The sequence below is a fragment of the Trichechus manatus genome, unplaced genomic scaffold (assembly GCF_000243295.1).
Source record: "Trichechus manatus latirostris isolate Lorelei unplaced genomic scaffold, TriManLat1.0 scaffold00058, whole genome shotgun sequence".
NCBI classification, from domain to species: domain Eukaryota; kingdom Metazoa; phylum Chordata; class Mammalia; order Sirenia; family Trichechidae; genus Trichechus; species Trichechus manatus.
Genome location: NW_004443994.1, coordinates 7,748,675 through 7,754,401, shown reverse-complemented (window position 1 = coordinate 7,754,401; position 5,727 = coordinate 7,748,675). Strand labels below are relative to the sequence as shown.

At 45.1% G+C, this 5,727-nt stretch overlaps 1 protein-coding gene across 2 annotated transcripts in view; it reads left to right on the top strand.

Moving 5' to 3' along the window:
• The first annotated feature begins 966 nt into the window (after positions 1-966).
• Positions 967-5,727, top strand: part of EVI5 (ecotropic viral integration site 5) — a 286,322-nt gene continuing 281,561 nt past the window's right edge. For both annotated transcript variants that reach the window (XM_023733439.1, XM_023733437.1), the window contains exon 1: positions 967-1,171. The gene's annotated coding sequence lies outside the window, so the exon portion shown is untranslated. The remainder of the gene's footprint in view (positions 1,172-5,727) is intronic.

Sequence of the window (5,727 nt, the reverse complement as noted above, 5' to 3'; positions counted from 1 at the left end):
CTATTAGCTGAACTAGAGTGGTAGTGGAAGAGATGGAGAGCGAAGGGCAGACTCAAGGAAAAAGTTGGGAGGTAGAATCAGCAGGGTTTGCTGATATCAAGGACGTCTCTTAGTTTATATGCAGAATGTGCCTCATTAAATTTCAAATTTTCTAAGTTCAGAGCTGGGTGGAGGCCATTACTTTACTTCCTATGTCTCGGTGTTTCCTAACCTTGTTGAAAAAATGGAGTTTTCTTCTTCTGAAATGCTTATTACAGATAACCAGGGAGATAGCTGTAATGATCGTTGCATATGTCATGGGACAGGACGAGAATTAACAGGTTGTTTCTGTTCCAAAGTAAGTACTTTCCTTCTAAGAATTTCTTCGTGGACGTTGGATGGTGGCCCAGTGGACGTCATTTACTTATGCCCATGCTCTGCCCCCTGCCAGACTCTGCATAAACCCAGAGTGAAGAGACTACTGAGGGTAGAGTGCTTTGCATCACAAGTGCCACTTACACGTTGGTAGTTATTGAGCCCAGGGCGGCCTTTTGAAGTCTGAGCGTCTGCACCCCTCGCCCGCGGCCCGGGAAACAGGAGCGTGGGAGGCACGGCAGAGAGTAGTCGGCAGCCCTAAGCGTAGGGTGGGATCGAGCCCCGAGGGGGTGCGCCTTGCGCCTTCCGCAGCTTTATCATGGAAGAGGAGGTTCAAACGACTTGGGAGGTCGCAATTTGCAGGGCTGAGGGCTGGTGCTTTGAAAGAAATGCGGAGAGAGCAAGGCATTTCCCCGCCCCCGCTTCGCTCCGTCCAATCCCTTCGGCTTCTCCTTTTCTTGGCCGGCCGGCCCGGCCCCTAACCTGCACGAATCCATTATGCGGTAGAGGCAGCCCAGTCTCTTTAAGGCCCTGCCGCGCCTGCGCCTTGGGTTTTCCTGACGCGGCCCGGTCGGACCCTGGAGAACCCGGCAGGCGGACGGGTGAAGGGCCAGACAGTAGTTGAGCCAGCGGCGGCGCGCGGAGCGGTGGTGGGGGTCGAGGACGGTCCTGACTTCGTGAGTTAGTGCAGCGCGCGTCGGAGGGCGACCCACGGAGCCAGGAGTGGGGCCGAGGCGCTGGGACGCGCGACGGTGGCGCGGCTGCCGGCTGGATGGGAAGTTAATGTTTACGGCAGAGTCCACCCAACGTCTCCAAGGTGAGGGGCGCTGCGCCAGGCCCGGCGGGCCGCAAGCCCGGACCGCTCGGGGACGCATGGCGGGGCCCAGGCGCAGCGGGCAGGGGCTGCAGCCAAACTTGCCGCGCGAGCCGGGCGGGCATGCCCGACCCCGCCGGGGCCTAAGTTCCCTGCGCTCGCGTCCTCGCCTGCAGCTTGTCGAGACCCTCTTTCCGCGGGCGCCGGGGAAGAAACTGGCTGTTGGGTCTTCCTGTAGAGTCCCAGAGAGGCGGAGGGACCGGGCAGCTTCGGGCGCCCTTCACCCCTGCTCTCGAGGCCAGAAGTGGGTTCCCTCTGGGTGGCCTCAGGGGATGATACAGTCTGCGCTTCTTACCTGCAAAGTTGGCGACTCTGTTTAGCTTCCTGGCATTCTGCGTATGGCTGTGTCTCCAGGCAGGTGATGGGCAAGCCAGGTGTGCCAGGTGACTCCAAGGATGCACTTGGGGAGGGTTTGTAGCCATCACTGAATCACCTTTTGACTAGCGGGGCAAGCCTCGAATTAACCACAGGATTTCCGGTAGGTTGGATTGTGGTATTGGTGTTGGCTCTAGAGTTGCTGTGATTATTTTTGTGTTTTTCTGTCTTTTGGGCATCTTCTGCCATCTCAGGTAGTATCCTTTCACCAGAGAGTTAACCAAAACTTTTGGAATGGTTCCCTCACATCTGTCTAGGGATTTCGCAAAGCAGCAGCATTTTCTTACGAAGATATCTCTTCTTTGGGTTACAGTGTAGAATAATAAACTCCTTTCTTTGCTGTAAGAAAGAATTTCAGTGCTTCATGAAGTTCAAGAAAAATTATCATGTTGGTAGTTTTTACTTTGATTCTGGGCTGTTATGTGTTAGTGGCACTTTTGTTCTTTAATTTTATTTGTAAAATTTCATCAGTTTACCAGAGGCTCTTTTCTAAAATTCTAGCCTTAAAAAAAATCTCTGAGAACTTTGTGTCAAAGAAATCTTAGAAAGTTTGTTGAGGTATACAGAAAAAGTGCACAATTGTAAGTGTGCTGTTAATGAATTTTACTAAATGAACCGCTGCACAGATCAAACGCAGTTGCCGTTCTGATTCCTGGCGACCCATGTGTATCAGAGTAGGACTGTGTGGCATAAGGTTTTCAATGGCCGATTTTTTGGAAGTAGATTGCCAGACTTTATCTTTCGAGATGACTGTGGGTGGACTCAACCTCCAACCTTTGGGTTAGCAGCACAGAGCGTTAATTGTTTGCACCACACAAGGACTCTAAGAACATTATTAGGTATTCCCATTGCCTTCGAGTCAGTTCTGTCTCATAGCGACCATATAGGACAGAGCAGAACTGCCCCATAGAGTTTCTAAGACTGTAATCTTTACAAAAGCAGACTACCACACCTTTCTCCCGTGGAGTGGCTGATTCCTGTGGAACCGCTGACCTTTCAGTTAGCAGCCAAGTGATTAACCACTGCACCACCAGGACTCCTTCTTATATTGTATGGAGGAGTGGAATTGCTGGTGTATTAGACGCTCTGGTTGCTCAGATGGGAAAGGTTGGTGGTTTCAGTTCCACCCGGGATTTCCAGGGAGAAGGACCTGGTCATCTGCCCCCATAAAGACTCCCAAAAAATAAACCCATTGCCGTCGAGTTGATTCCGACTCATAGAGACCCTGTAGGACAGAGGAGAACTGCCCCGGAGGGTTTCCAGGGAGCGATTGGTGGATTCGAACTGACAACCTTTTGGTTAGCAGCCGAAGCTCTTAGCCACTGTGCCACCAAGGCTCTCCCATAAAGATTACAACCTAGAAAACTGTGGGAGCTGTTCTATTCTGTCATAAAGGGTCAATGTGAGTCGAAAACCAATTCTAACGCACCTGACAACAACACTGTATGTGAATGATCACACTTAGTGTTCATGCTGTTGAACATTTTCCCAAAGTGGTTGTACCAATTAGCAGGGAATGATATTCCAATTGTCCCACATCATTGCTGCTGCTTGTCAGTGTAAAATTTTTTGCTATTGTGGTAGCGGTGCAGTAATATATCACTATGGTTTTATTTTGTATTTTTTCTTGATGATTGAGGTTGAGTATCTTTTATTGGCCATTTATATGTCCTCTTGTGAAGTGCCTGTTTAATCTTTGCCCAGTTTTCATTGGTATTCTTTTTTAAATTGATTTGTAATTTTTTTTAGGGATATACATTCTTTCTGGGATATATGTAAACCAGTAGCCTTTGAGTTGATTCCAACTCATGGTGATCCCATGTGGTGCAGAGTAGAACTGCGCTCCATAGGGTTTTCATGGCTGTGGCCTTTCAGAAGCACACACGCACACACGCACACACGCACGCATGGCATTTATCTTTTTCCACTCCGTATCTTGCCTTTTCACTCTTTTAATGGGGTTTTTGATGAATGGAAATTCTTTCTTTTAATGAAATACACTTTATTAATCTTGCCCGTTATGGTTACTGCTTTTTGTTTCCTGTTTAAGAAATCTCCCCTTAGCGTAAAAAATGAAGATATTTTCCTGTGTTACCTTCTAGTAGTTTGATTGTTTTACTTTTTACTTTTAAGGTGTACCATTTACAATAAATTCCAGGTAGATCATAGGGGTCAAGGTTCATTTTTTACCATATAGATATCTATTTGACCCAGCACCATTTATTGAAAATACTTTGCACCTCTGCTCTGTGACACTTTTTCATAAATCGGGTGACTGTATAAGTGTTAGTCTGTTTCTGTACACTTTATTCTGCTTCATTGGTCTATTTGTTAATCTTACACTAATATTACTGTATTAATTAATGTAGCTTTATAATAAGTCTTGATAAGTGGTAGTATAAGCCCTCCAACTTTGTTTTTTCAGATAATCTTGGTTGTTCTTGGCTCTTAGCATTTCTATATCAGTTTCAGAATCAGCTTGTCAGTTTCAACAAATTTTGGAAGTTGGGATTGAATTGGATTTATAGATCAATTGCGGAAGAATTAACATCTTAACCATATTGAGTCTTCTGATTTATGAACATGGTATATCCTTCCATTTATTTAGGTCTTTTAAAGTTTCTCTTAGTAATGTTCTGTAGTTTTCTGTGTAGAAGTTTTGCATATCTTTTCTTATTTCTAGGTATTTAATGTTTCTTGATGTGGTTGTAAATGATTTTATTTTAAAACAGTTGTGACTAGTGTATAGAAACACAAGTGATTTTTTCCGCTGTGGAGGAGGCTCTGTGTTTATTTATAATAAATCCCAGACATTTCATCAATAAATTCTAAGTTTTCATTCAGGACCTAGTCCAAATTCCACCTTGTATATTCTAGTTTTCCAACTAAGTTTTGTATGGTATTTTTTTTTGCCTGGTATCTTCAGTGTTTAGCACCAATTAAAGATTTAGAGAGTCTTTAGTATATTGATAGTTACTGTTTTAGGGTCTGGGAACACAAAGCTAGTAAAATGCTGCCCCTGTTCTTAAAAAGCTTAAAGTCTGAGAGAGAGGATGGTAGTAGAAATTCAAGAAAAGACGACTGTCTTCCGCTGGGAGAAGTGCTGTGATAGAAATTGGTTTGACAGCACACCCTAAAAAACCTGTTGCAGTCAGATCGATTCCAACTCATAGCGACTCTATAGGACAGAGTTGAACTGCCCCGTAGGGTTTCCAAGGAGTGGCTGGTGGATTTGAACTGCTGACCTTTAGGTTAGCAGCCAAGCTCTTAACCACTGCGACACCAGGGCACAACAAAAAGGGTATCTAAATCAAATTAAAGGGTATATGCCTGCCTCTCAGTGTTCTGAATGCAAGGCAAAGGAAGGGGGCTGTAGTGGTGGGGTTTACTGTTTACTGTACACACTTCTGCCTAATCCCTTGTCTTTCAGCCTTGAGCCTTACTCCACTCCAGTCTACTCTTCTTGAGTCTAGAGTTTCTCTAGGTCAGTGTTTCAAGAGAATAAATTTAGGAAATGATGGGAATGGTGGTGGGGAAGGGAACCTGGAGGGCCTAACTGTACCTTATACAGACTTTAAACCATTTTCCTTCTCTTCAGCACCATGCCTCTCCCCCACTGACCATGTACCTGGAGGCTGCAAGTCCTGAGCTTCTCTGGGGTTCTGTGAGTGAGGCAAATCATTTTGCTCTCTGAGCATATTCCCTTCAGCCGCCCCGTAGGTTCCAACTTCCTCTCCCCTAACTCAATTATTTATTCCTCCATCTCTTTTCTTGTTTCATGGATTCCATGATCTATCTAAAGATGTTAATGATAGTTCCTTTAAGCTTTCTTTTCCCTGCATAGTTTGTTTTTTCCAAGTTACTTTTTTTTTTTTTTTTTCTGTTTGGGTTAGTCCCTCTATTAGTAGTAGAAGTCCTCCTCGGAGGTCTGGTAATCCATGGTTGTGGGCTCATGATTAACAGTGGGCAATTAAAAGCTGATTGGAAGTCCTGAGCTTGTAGATGGGGCTTATTGACTAGGAGTTTTACTTTGGTCTTTAAGGCAATGGTTCTCAGCCCTGCCTGCATATCAGAATCACACAGGGAACTTTTTTTTTTATTTTATTTTTTATTTTTATTTTTTT